This window comes from Megalobrama amblycephala, linkage group LG23 (genome assembly GCF_018812025.1).
Source record: "Megalobrama amblycephala isolate DHTTF-2021 linkage group LG23, ASM1881202v1, whole genome shotgun sequence".
NCBI classification, from domain to species: domain Eukaryota; kingdom Metazoa; phylum Chordata; class Actinopteri; order Cypriniformes; family Xenocyprididae; genus Megalobrama; species Megalobrama amblycephala.
Genome location: NC_063066.1, coordinates 17,126,056 through 17,139,761, shown reverse-complemented (window position 1 = coordinate 17,139,761; position 13,706 = coordinate 17,126,056). Strand labels below are relative to the sequence as shown.

The window sequence follows — 13,706 nt, the reverse complement described above, 5'->3', positions numbered from 1 at the left end:
GGAGGAGCTAAGCTGATAGGGCAGATTCCGACGTCTGTCATGGGCGGGGTCTGTGTAATGTGACTTCACATTGCATAGAAACTATCAACAGCTTATTCTGAGACACTGCTTATGATTTATGGGGATTAAAAAAAAGGAGTGGGTGGGTTTTTAAACACCATGTATAAGTGAATTTTGCATAGTAGGTCCCCTTTAATCAAACACAACAACACTACAAGGTAAAAAACAGACTTTAATTGTTCATTTTTCTGTTCAGCCTATGTCAGGTGTTTTCAAACTAGGATTCATGGAGGTCTGTAGTGAAAGAGAGAGAGAGAGAGATTTAAAAAATACTGTAAAAATAAATGGAACATTATTCATTGTGAAAAGACCTTTTTTGTTTGGGGTCAGTAAGATTTTTTCAAAGATATAAAACTTTTATTCAGCAAGGCTACATTTAATTGATCAAAAGTGACAGTAAAGAATAATGTCATAAAAGATTTCAAATAAATGCTGTTCTTTTGAATCGTCTATTCATCAAAGAATCCTGAAAAAGAACCACGGTTTCCACAAAAATATTAAGCCGCACAACTGTTTTCAACATTGATAATAAGAAGTGTTTCTGAGCATTGAAGACTGAAGTAATGATGCTGAAAATTCAGCTTTGCCATCACAGCAATAAATTGCATTTTAAAATATATTAAAATTGAAAAAGATTATTTTAAATTGTAAAAAATATTTCACAATAATGGTGTTTTACTGTTTTTCTGATCAAATAAATGAAGCAGTGGTGAGCATAAGACACTTCTTTCAAAAACATTACAAATATTATCAACTTTTGCTTACGTTAGTAGAGTATGACATGTTAATCATTTTGCATTTTTTTAGGTATATGCAGTTCATGGAAATGTCCATGTATGTTCGATTTAAAAGACTTTTTTTTTTTTTTTTTACTTTTGTACACTAAACAGTTTTGATGTTGGGTCGCCACTGGGTGTCCAATGTAAAGCCAGTCTACAACCACTACTTTAGATCTTCCAGTTGCGCTAAGACACATTTGGCCACTCCCTTCCACCTTTGGGCACTTCTAAAAACTTTACACATTCAACCAGACTTCCTATTACTTAGACGGCCAAAGTGCCTATCTGATCCTTCACTCAAATGACTCGGGCATCAGCTCCTGTAGCTCTACCACAGGGACACAGAGTAATCCATCATACAGATAGATATCGGTTCTCTCTTGTTCGCCGGACTGAGCATGGAGAAACCTAACCGAAACAAACGCACCACTCACTTTTATGCAAATAGTCATAAGCTGGTCACTGTGCCTCTGGGTATACAAGTACAAAATTTCCACAACTCACCAAATGCAATTACCTGAGATATTGTTTGTATGCTCGTGATTACAAATGCCACCACAACACTGGCTATACATCATCAGACCAGACGAAATGGCAAGGAGTACCGAGCTGTGTTGGAATTCAATAGCGGTCTGCAGTGTGCGGAACAGTGTTAGCCTGAGATAACGTCAGTCAAAGGCTGCTTCTGCTTTATGCAGGCAAGCTTGTCTGACGCCCCTGAAATTGCAAAGAAGGATATTCAATAGGTTGTGGAGCACACCACTCTGCTGCATGAAATGAGTGCACCAGGCCCAGCATCCCAATGTCACCAGTTGAGCAAGCAAAGTATACCCTGGCCGCTGGAGAGAACACATTTTGCCATTCTACTTTCCACAAAAAAAAATGCATAGGAGTTATTCTATGAAATAGGAGACTTTTCATTTTGGAAAGGTGTTTTTAAATCAAATTAAATTCAAATGAATATATTTGTAATAGAATCAAATATTTCAAAATAGCTGCAGCAAATTCCACAAATTGACGTTTCTATAAATTTTTCCTATCTACTGTAACGGGGTAGAAATGTTGTGTTTAATACATCTTGTCAAACTTGAAAAACTAGAGTAGTACTTGCCAACTTTTGCCAACTTTTGGCTCCTCTGAAAGCTCAAATGACTTCCTCATCTTCTTCCTTTTCAATTAACTATTTTAAGTCAAGTAATTGGTGTGATGGCGCAACTCAAAATTCACTGTCACATAAATTATTCTGCTTTATACAACAGTTCTTTCTGGTTATAGAATCTGATTGGCTGAGAGCCGTGCAATATTTTAGTGACAACAGCAGTCCTACCTGTTCACTGTTTGTATCAATCCGCTTGAAGCGACTGTCATGGCGGCCGAGCAAATCCACCGTATTTTTTACTACACTTGTTGCACCATGATCTGTGTTTTTTTTTTTAGGCGAGAGTGTAGTTGTTTAGACCTGAAATATGTGACTCATATTTAATCATAGTGCCCATTTTACAATTTGTTTAGACGTTTTCGTAGATGCGAATTTCAGGCCGTCAGCGGCCTTTTAGTGCTCATGGAACCGCTGAGAACAGCTTCATCTCGGGCAGTGCTTTGGAGATTTGCCACTGGCTCTTATAGTGGTTAAAGATGAGATATAATTCATTTTGGGTACATAAAAAGGGCAATCTTTGGTCTTATTAATCTATTACTTGTTCCTGAGCAAATCGAATTGGGCTATGTTAAATTTAATAGTTTAATATTAAGGCTATATTTAACTTACATCCTGTAGAGCACTGCTTTTGTACGTTTGACTGAATTGTACAATTGTGTTTATTTCCTATTGTCATTTATAATGGCTATGATTGTTAATTTAAATATTGTTGTTTAATAAATATTATTTTATATAAATAATATGTTGTATTTGGTATTGAGAAAGGGTCTATTAGGCCCAATCCCAATTCTACCCCTTGCCCCTTCCCCTTTCCCCTTCCCCTTTGTTTCACGCGTTCACGTGAAGGGGTAGGGGTGTCCCAATTCTCATTTGGTTGGAGGGGAAGGGGTAGGGGGAAGGGCCAGGTAGCCCTTCAAACGAAGATTTTTCGGGACCACACTTCAGACGAAGGGGTATGATAAATTTCCAACATGGCCGACCGAGCGAACAGAGACACTCATAAATGTAAGTATTTTCTTACGGTAACAGTATTTTAGTAATAAATAATCACTTGTTTTATGTTGCCTTTAATCTTGTGTTCATGTATACGGTTATGTTCTCCGAGAAAAGATTTGTTAAAATCGCTATGAAAAAAGTTCGCTAATGTTTTTTACTTTATGATAGTTCCACAACATATTTTTTTATATTTTGTTGAAACCCGCGTTGATTTGACAACATAAATTCAAATCCGGTGGCAGCTAACTTGTCTTTTTGCCGCATGCCTGATTAATGTATTGTTTTGTTGTGGTTACGTCCATAAATACGTGTACGTTACATGATATAAACAAAAAGTGCATTCAGTTCCTAGAGACTCCTGAGGAAACACGCAGGCTCATACGTTTTCGTGCAGAAAACGAGCAGCGTTTCTTGAAATCGAAATACACAGCAAAACAACTTTGGGAGAGAGTCATCTGTTAAACGTTTATGTTGCTTGTGCCTGATTACTGTGAGATATGTGCACTAATAGTAAAAATAGCTGTCGCCCAAGCAACAGAGATCACTACAGCTATCGATGGCATCTTAGAAGTGTGTGATAAACATCGGCGCATCTATGACGTAGGAGCTAGCGACGACTTTTGATGACGTGTAACGGTCTAGTAGTGGTGTCCCATTTCTTAGGGGAATATTTTCAGCCCTACCCCTTGACACTCTGTTTCAAGGGGCAAGGGGAAGGGGGAAGGGGAAGGGGAAGGGGTATAAAATAGAATTGGGATTGGGCCTTAGTGTGTAATATGGATTGAGTGAAAGTTACATTAATACGCCATTAGATGGCAGCAAACTTTACGAGTGAATGAGTCAGTCACAAGAGACTTTTAAATTGAAAGGGACTTTTTATAAACAAAGGATTTTATTTCAGTGCTGTTATAGAAAATTCCTTTAACTGTAAAATGCAAAGATCACTTTCCTCAACGGACATTCAAATCGATTTTTATAATGGATATAATATTATGGACATCGGCCTGAAGAATGAATGTTATATCAGACAGAGGTAATGCTCGCTCAGGCGATCTCTCTCTCTCTCTCTCTCTCTCTCTCTCTCTCACTCTCAATAATACATTACAAAATACAGTGAGTTTCAATGGAGAGACTCAACATTCCTTTGTTACTTGTTCTAAAGTTATGTTTTAGAATTAGTAATGGAGGCTTGAGATTTGAATCTGTGGGAGTAGGAAGTAGTTCTGCACAAAAGAAGGTTTTAAAGACACTCCGTTGTTGTTTCTTATTTATTTACACTCGTGCCGTCGAACTGTTGTATAAACGCAATATCACACTTATAGCCGTGCGACATGGCTGTATATCCGCATGCTGTGATTACCTATGGCCGAATCACAGCCATGCTGATATACATCTATATCGCACGGCTGCTCGTATGATATTGCTCATTTAAATTTTATATTTATTTTAAAATATTATTGATCTGACACACATTTAATCATGGCAAAGTTTCGGCATTGTTTTTCAACTGTAAACAGTTAAAAATATTTAATATAGGCTATAATATAATTATATAAATGTTATGAACAAAACTGATAGGGAATGACTGTGATATATGAAAGAACTTCTATGACAGTAACTAAACATGACTATAGCATCAGTATTGACTCTGAAATGAGCATTCATTATTTCTGCATAATTAGCCATGTTTAATGATCGGTGTTTCAAATGAACAGTGAAGGAAACCACACCAATAGTGGCTAGCAACCTCCTGTTAATGGTGACAATTGATTTAATAACGAATGAATGTGCAGAAATGTACACAGCAACTATGAGTAATTAGTGTAGCTGATTTCAATTTTCCTCCGGTTTGTCTGCCAGTTCACTGGCTGACCAGTATTAGCCAGAGATTGGCTTCAGATTCTCAGATTTGTGCTTTAATCAACCTCATTTTCATGGTTGTTTCCCCAGCACATGCATTTAGCATTTCCTCTCTGATTAATTTTATCAACAATATTCATTGAATTTGTTGAAAATATGAAAATCCATCAGACCAAATTGACCTTTTATTCATTTTTCCTGTAATAACCTGCTGCAGACATACAGGTGCTGGTCATATAAGTAGAATATCATCAAAAAGTTTATTTATTTCACTAATTGCATTCAAAAAGTGAAACTTGTATAGTATATTCATTCATTACACACAGACTGATATATTTGAAATGTTTATTTCTTTTAATTTTGATGATTATAACTGACAAATTCAGTATCTCAGAAAATTTGAATATTGTGAAAAGGTTCAATAATGAAGACACCTGGTGCCACACTCTAATCAGCTAATTAACTCAAAACACCTGCAAAGGCCTTTAAATGGTCTCTCAGTCTAGTTCTGTAAGCTACACAATCATGGGGAAGACTGCTGACTTGACAGTTGTTCAAAAGACGACCATTGACACCTTGCCCAAGGAGGGCAAGACACAAAATGTCATTGCAAAAGAGGTTGGCTGTTCACAGAGCTCTGTGTCCAAGCACATTAATAGAGAGGTGAAACAAAACAAAAAACAAAACCCATTCAAAAATGTGGGGGAGATTCACAAAGAGTGGACTGCAGCTGGAGTCAGTGCTTCAAGAACCACTACGCACAGACGTATACAAGACATGGGTTTCAGCTGTCGCATTCCTTGTGGCAAGCCACTCTTGAACAACAGACAGCGTCAGAAGCGTCTCGCCTGGGCTAAAGACAAAAAGGACTGGACTGCTGCTGAGTGGTCCAAAGTTATGTTCTCTGATGAAAGTAAATTTTGCATTTCCTTTGGAAATCAGGGTCCCAGAGTCTGGAGGAAGAGAGGAGAGGCACACAATCCACGTTGCTTGAGGTCCAGTGTAAAGTTTCCACAGTCAGTGATGGTTTGGGGTGCCATGTCATCTGCTGGTGTTGGTCCACTGTGTTTTCTGAGGTCCAAGGTCAATGTAGCCATATACCAGGAAGTTTTAGAGCACTTCATGCTTCCTGCTGCTGACCAATTTTATGGAGATGCAGATTTCATTTTCCAACAGGACTTGGCACCTGCACACAGTGCCAAAGCTACAAGTACCTGGTTTAAGGACCATGGTATCCCTGTTCTTAATTGGCAAATCAATGGGGTATTGTGAAGAGGAAGATGCGATATGCCAGACCCAACAATGCAGAAGAGCTGAAGGCCACTATCAGAGCAACCTGGGCTCTCATAACACCTGAGCAGTGCCACAGACTGATCGACTCCATGCCATGCCGCATTGATGCAGTAATTCAGGCAAAAGGAGCCCCAACTAAGTATTGAGTGCTGTACATGCTCATACTTTTCATGTTCATACTTTTCAGTTGGCCAAGATTTCTAAAAATCCTTTCTTTGTACTGGTCTTAAGTAATATTCTAATTTTCTGAGATACTGAATTTGGGATTTTCCTTAGTTGACAATTTAATCATCAAAATTAAAAGAAATAAACATTTGAAATATATCAGTCTGTGTGTAATGAATGAATATAATATACAAGTTTCACTTTTTGAATGGAATTCGTGAAATAAATCAACTTTTTGATGATATTCTAATTATATGACCAGCACCTGTACATGTTTAGATGTGTAATTTCTACAGCTCTTGTATCTGCTGAATTCTTATTTTTTAATTCTCATAAAATTTGCTGGAGAAAAAAAACATTTCAAAGTGCAAAAAAGGGAAAAAAAATTTTGTTTCGAAATTAGCCAAATCTACTTCTCTTCATTTTCCTATAGAATTAAATGGGTGACTGTGATAACTAGAATTTGTTTTCCCTTTATGGTTAACCATAACATACAAATCACAGAGGTACCGTTACGGTCCGTTCACACCCAAGGACGGTAAAGTTAACGAAAACTATATAGCGTCCACACCAGCGGACAATATCGTTCTGTTTATTCTTAGCGCCTGCCACTTTAAATGCTCGAGCTCTTTAAAGCAGGAAGGATCCTGATTGGCTTGTCAATGTTTTTATCGTTCATCTGCTAGAAAAAAATCAATCCGAAATTGATTCCAACGACATTGTGTTTCTCTGTGCCATTATCATTAGTTGTGGTGTGGCTATTCTGTTACTTTTTTTGTAATTATTTGTTGAATTTACTAGCATTTTCTGAATGTAACTTTTTTCAGTGATGTGAGATTACTAAGGGTATACGGTAAAACAATTCTGTCATCATTTAGCCTACTCACCCTAATGTCGCCTCAAACCTGTATGACTTTTCTGTGGATGTTTCGATAAAGATTCACACATGAAAGCGGATGGTGACCAGGATATCCCATTTCTGTATGTACAGAGTACGTCTGCTATTGGTATGTATGTAATCACTGTGAAGGCACTTGTCATTAGCACTTCAAGCAGTTCAGACTCACTTTTACCTTGTAGGATGCCCTCTGTACTCTACCACAACTGCAGTCGGACTTCACTATGGTGTTAATTGGCAGACAGCGATCAGGCTGGTCGAACAGATGCCAGGTACATGCTATAAATAGATAAATAGGGCTCCTCTCTTATGATGCACTCTCAGCCACACCACCTTGCTTGCATAATGGATTTATGCTAATGCAGCTCACCATGAGGAATGTGCAGGTAGGGCGCACACATTTCGCCTCCTGGAGTAATATAAATAAATAAATAAATCAAGACTCAAGAAGGCATTAAAGGATGCAGGCATAATTTATCACACTGGAGATGTGAATGTCGTCACAGGACTGTGTGAGGTATAGGGGACATACATTTCACCCACTTAACTGAGACTAAGATGAACTGGATGCAAATCTGTCGAGCCAGCCGGTGGTGTCCTCCTTCAAATCTCCTCTGCAGCAATGTTGTGAGAGAGCGTAAGATAAGTGATGCAGTCAGCCATTTTTGTGTCTTAAAGAGTTGTAATAGTTTGGCACTTGAGCTGAAGAATGTAATTTTTTATGTTACAATACTTTATCCTATTCCATCTTAATATGCAGTTATATTTAATAGTTAATGCTAATATCCCCAAAACAGTGTAAAAACACAGACTCTGTGGCGTAAAAAGATGAAGAACTAAAGATGAAGAACTAAAAAAAATTACTAAAATGTATTAGTAAAATTACTAAAACTGCTAAAAAAAAGACTAAAAATAAAGCTAAATAGAAACACACATGCACACAAAATATAATAAAATATAATATAAAACTGACAAAAGCAGAAACAACCAAAATTACTATTAAAATGAAAACTGAATATCTGTTTGACCATTGGCAGATGGGGAATAGTCAATATTTTTGCAATTAATAATAGAAATATAATTATTTATTTTAATAATGTCTTTCATTTAAACATAAGAGTTTAATATACAGTAAATAGGGTACATAAAATGTATCAGAAATCAATCATAACCATGAACACATTACCATGTGTCTACCCACGTTACATACAAAGAGGTTAGTCAATCACAACATACAATTTACATACAGAAGTCTTTATGATACAGCAGCAAAAACAGCCTGGTTAATTCCGTTTAAATGGTCTGAGAGAGTGGAAAAAGGAAATTATGCTGTGAAACTAAATTACTACTATTTCTGATGCAAGAAGACTATGAGTGGACTTCAGGGACAAAAATAGAATTCAATTCAAAACAAAAGTGTAGAATATGTCCCTTTAAGCGGCAATGAGGCTGTGTTTTCAGATTTAGTCGAGTATAAATAATGAGAGTTTTACAAGCTTCGCTAAGTAATGTGCTTATCAACATTCACTTATTCACATCAAAACATATTACAGTATTTACTCTTCTCTGACCTAAATACTTTTCTTATATTTCATGTGTTTTATGTTGTGTTTTACCAGAGTATGATCCATACTGATTGCTTGGTTCTGGGCTGCTTCTCTCAGTCATCACTGATGCTCACTTCACTGTCTGTCGGTGTCAGATTTGACCTCTGTCTTCTAAGACCCACCTGTCTGACTTCTCTCCCAGTAGATGCCTGAACAGAACAGGAGTGACATGTCAGATTAAACTATGACAGTTGTCTTGTAGAGGAACTGCTTGTGTTACATTCAGCTCCTGCTGCATAGTATGTGGTCATGTGTGAGACTCATGCTATTTGTGACTGTAGATCAAGTTCACAGTGTGAAAGACACAGCAGGCTTAGTTTATCAAACTCACATGGTAATAGGTGTATAATGAACAAAGGGATATTGTGTAAGAGAAAAAGTAAGTTCCACACAAAAAACAGTGAAAAAACCTGTGTGCTGTTGTTACATCTAGGATAATTTACCCTCTACTCAGTAATTCCCAAACAAGCAGGTTCTGGGCTACTTGGAAAGATTTGACCTCATTAAACCTAAACAGAAAAATAGAAATAAATCTATTTTAGAGGTGTTTTCAACAGTTAATAAGAACACATTTCTAGTTTGTGTCCTGTATCATACTGATGGAAACAAAAACAAAATGGGAAACACTGATCTAAGCAACTAAAAGCAAACGGGAAGACTTAAAGGATTAGTCCACTTTTAAATAAAATTTTCCTGATAATTTACTCACCCCCATGTCATCCAAGATGTTCATGTCTTTCTTTCATCAGTCGAAAAGAAATTAAGGTTTTTGATGAAATCATTCCAGGATTATTCTCCTTATAGTGGACTTCAATGGCCTCCATACGGTTGAAGGTCAAAATTACAGTTTCAGTGCAGCTTTAAAGGGCTTTAAACGATACGAGGAATAAGGGTCTTATCTAGCAAAACGATCGGTCATTTTCGAAAAAAATACAACTGTATATGCTTTATAAACACAAAATATCGCCTTGCACATACTTCCGCTTTCCGCATTCTTCAAAATGCTTACGCTGTATGTCCTAAGCCTTTATTGTACTTACGGAACGAATGCGGCAGCAGTTTCGTTTTTTTCCGTAAGTAGAATAGGAAAGGCGTAGGACATACAGCGTAAGCTGTGTCATACATAGTGAACTCAGTGCAGGCTTCCTTGTTTACGTCCAAACTCCAACTCATTATTGGCCGAAGCTGAACACGTGAGCAGCACAACACATGCATGTGATGCTGACACAGGATCCGGCCAATAATGAGCCGGCATTCGGACGTAATCAAGGAAGCCTGCATCGAGTTCACTACGTATGACAACGGTTGAAATTGTTGAATAAAGTTGTTATTTTTGTTTTGTTTTTGCACACAGAAAGCATTCTCGTTGCTTCATAACATTAAGATTGAACCACATTGACTATTTCATGAGTTCACACTTACAAATAAGTCAGGTAAATAAATTGGTAAACGTATTTGGCGTGCTGTCCGGGGAGAGGGCTCCGAGCTCGGTAATCGGCCCGAACACAGAGTAGCCCCCCCAGATTCTGGAAACTGTCCTTGGGTGAGTTTTGACTGTGATTATATACAGGCCAGAACTCATGCCGATTGGTAGATACGTTGATTACAGATTGTTGACAGCTGGTTGAGATACCCTCGGATTTCATTAAAAATTTGTGTTCCAAAGATGAACAAAGGTCTTACGGGTGTAGAATGACATGAGGGTGAGCACTTAATGACAGAAATTTCATTTTTGGGTGAACTAACCCTTTAACAGGGCTAAAACATAGTTTTTGCTCTTTTATTAACAGAAACATAACAAAGGCAAATATCACTTTAGGACAGAAATACAATTTTAAAGATTAATATTGTGCTGGCAAACAGTTGCTGTACTTACCAGTATTTCATTTCAGTGCAACAATAAATGAATATTTTATAGGCTATTTTTTTCATTTATGCATTTCACAGATCCCAAAGCAACATTGCATTGTATACATTTTATCAGTTCATGCATTGCATTGGAATTGAAACCATGACCTTGGCATTGCTAAAGCCATACTGTTTAAGCTAGTTAAAAGATATAGTCTCATCTCATTATTATTACATATAGGCCTATTCAAAACCCATTTACTGTCATTAAAGGTTTATGTATATGCTGCAGCATGGAAAATAAGTTCATTCACTACACAAAGTGTAACTTAATTATTCTAAAAAACATGGAAAGAATGAACATGCAGTTTCCATTGTCTTTTAAAATAATGCTTTTATGTAAGTGACATTAAGTTGCATTTGAAGAGTTTATTTGCAAAAACAGTTAACTACATTTTTATCAATTCTCACAAATCATGTTTTTTATTGTGCATTCCAAGTAATATCAATCAAACTGCAATTGGGTTGTTTTGATTAAGTAATAATAACTCTAAAAATACAGGTAAATAAAAAAATTAAAGTTCATTGAAAGTATGTTTTTTATATATATTAAAAGTTTGTTTTTTAGCAAAAGCAGTTAACCCCAACAGTCGTTATTTGGCAAAAGCAGATAACTCCACATTTCATGTTTCAGAGTTAAACAAAACCCAAGTAATTGCTTTGTAACTGCATTTAAAACACACTCAAACACACGTGCGCGCGCGCACACACACACGCAAAAGAACAACCAAGGTTTAAGCATGTAAGTAATGTATGGTGTACAAGGACTTACAGGAGTCGAAATTATAAATCCTCGATCACTTTTAATCAGCTTTGACAAAACTTCCCTCAGCTAGCGCGTCTTTTTGAAGTGACTAGAAGCCTTGTCACCTGACCTGAATACTGCGCGCTGATTCGCTAAAACGGACTTATCGGTTTCTGTACACAAACAACAAGGGCGCTTGTCGGCTTCTGCTGTAAAACGAACTTGCGATGCCTGACAGTGGATAAAACCGGCTTTTTTGACAAAATGGATTTAGGGTACAGAACGTGCTATATATGGAGAATAATGCACAGCACTTAGTTCATTTAAAAAAAAAAAAAAAGGCGTTTATCGGTTTTTGCAAATGAACTCTTCATTTACAGACATGTCTACTGTTACGTCGACCTGAAAATGTAAACTGAATGAAGTAAAGAGTAAATAAAGAAACTGCAGGCTTAAAGACAGAGAAGAAGAAATGGAAAGTGACAATAAGGCCTCACCCTGAGCATGTTAATGTTCAGTGCTGGCGGCCAGGAAGTAGAGGAAGGACATTAACACTGTGGTAATGACTGCTCCCCCAGAGCCGTGAATAATGCCTGATGCTGCAAGAAGGGCCAGGCAGGATTACCTTCTGCCACTGACACACTGCCCTTGCAGCCGTCGCGTTGCAATTGGGCTGGAAAATGGCTCATCTCACACCCCTGCCATCCAATTTCCTCTTGCAATGATAGAGAGGTGTAGTCGCCTTATCCACTGCCCTTCAGATGCTCTTCTGCATGTGCAAGCTGACTGGCACATTTGAACACTCAGGAAGGTGGAGTCTGCTGTGCACGCTAGTCCTGTCAGATGTGGAGAATCACGTTTGCAACGTCTACGAATGCTGACATAAATCCATCGTGAGTCAGTCTGCTCTTCTGATAGAGTGCAAACAAACAGTGTATCCTTGAGAATTTCCCGATTTTACCTCAGCTGTTGATTTTCAATGGCACCAATTCGATAGAAATTTCCAGTGATCTGCAGTCTTCTAGAGACTGTCATGGTGGATGCTATCGAGGCTTGTTGGAAATCATTGAAATGTACAGCGTGTATAATTTTAGCTACTCTGGGCATTGCTCGGTGATTGATCTTGAGTGCAAAGAACTGGCCTTCGCAGCTTCGAACCTGGAAAGCAGCCTGCTCCTCTCTGATGTCCTCGCTGATTGCTGATGATACTCATTGCATGATTATTATGCAGAATATGTTTGCGAAGGGATAGAGCGGTTGATGCAGAAGAAAGAGTCGCTTCATTTGGGTCAAATCAGAAATCTCATACAGGCCACTGGAGCAGCAATGTCTTAGATTTGAACAGTTCACCGTGGAGACCTTCAGATCAGTGACTGTTTCGTTTTTTGTGGTTTTGTACACATTTGCTGGCTCTTCTGTGGCTGGAGGCTCTGAGATAATAAGCATTTCAGAGTTTTTTTTTTCTGTCTGCTGGTAAAATATGAGGAGGAGCTTTTTTCCAAGCACTTCCTCAAGAGTGTTCTGGATCACAGTGCTATCAGAGGTTGTTTTGATTGTCTTCTTGTTTGTCTCATAGCCTTTATGTCTTGTTTTACGTGTCAGAACACCTTTGGCTTCTCAGTCTGATGACAGAAGTAATGATTGCACACCTATCATCTCCTCTTCAAGCTGTCATCTCACAAAAAAAAGCATTGCTGCAAGCTGTCAATCAAGTGACTGATTCGGTTCATATTGAATCTCTCAAAAATACTAGGGGGGAAAAACATTTTAAGGGGATTGTGTTAAAAATATACAGTCAAAATATTATTAACTATGATATTAGTAAAAATTGTAAGATTGTTCTTAGTGAAAATCTTCTCAGTCTCCATTCTGTTCATTCACTTGCAGATTGGCACTATTTCGACATATTTTGACAAATCTAAGTGTGTGAAGGCGGATTACATTTCAGGGCCCTATAAAAAAGTCATTATATGTACCAAACTAAACTTTATGTGGTGCTTCAAGAGTTTGACAGACATACCCCCAGTTTCACAGACACAGTCCTGGACTAAAATGCATGTTTGAGCTGTTTTAACTGAAAGTAACTTGCGCTGACATATCTTAAAATATGTTATTGTCATTGTTTTGTCTCAAGATGCACACCAGTAATGTTTTTTCTAATGAACATTTATAAAAGCTACTTAAATGCCCTAATTGAACTAAGGCCTAATCCTGGCTTAAGCTAAGCCCTGTCTGT

At 37.6% G+C, this 13,706-nt stretch overlaps 1 long non-coding RNA gene across 5 annotated transcripts; it reads right to left on the bottom strand.

Moving 5' to 3' along the window:
* Positions 1–220: 220 nt before the first annotated feature.
* On the bottom strand, positions 221–13,472 carry LOC125259462. Of its 5 annotated transcripts, XR_007182814.1 has the most exons (9): positions 11,498–13,472; positions 9,261–9,326; positions 8,827–8,966; positions 7,743–7,824; positions 7,581–7,619; positions 7,380–7,489; positions 7,200–7,291; positions 1,357–1,556; positions 221–294 (listed from the first exon to the last, which is right to left on the bottom strand). It is a non-coding gene; the product is annotated as an uncharacterized LOC125259462 (long non-coding RNA). The 5 variants fall into 5 exon arrangements; XR_007182816.1 differs by lacking the exon at positions 221–294 and having other exon boundaries at positions 741–1,556; positions 7,386–7,489; positions 11,498–13,467; XR_007182818.1 differs by lacking the exons at positions 1,357–1,556; positions 7,200–7,291 and having other exon boundaries at positions 7,386–7,489; positions 11,498–13,462.
* Between the last annotated feature and the right edge of the window lie 234 nt (positions 13,473–13,706).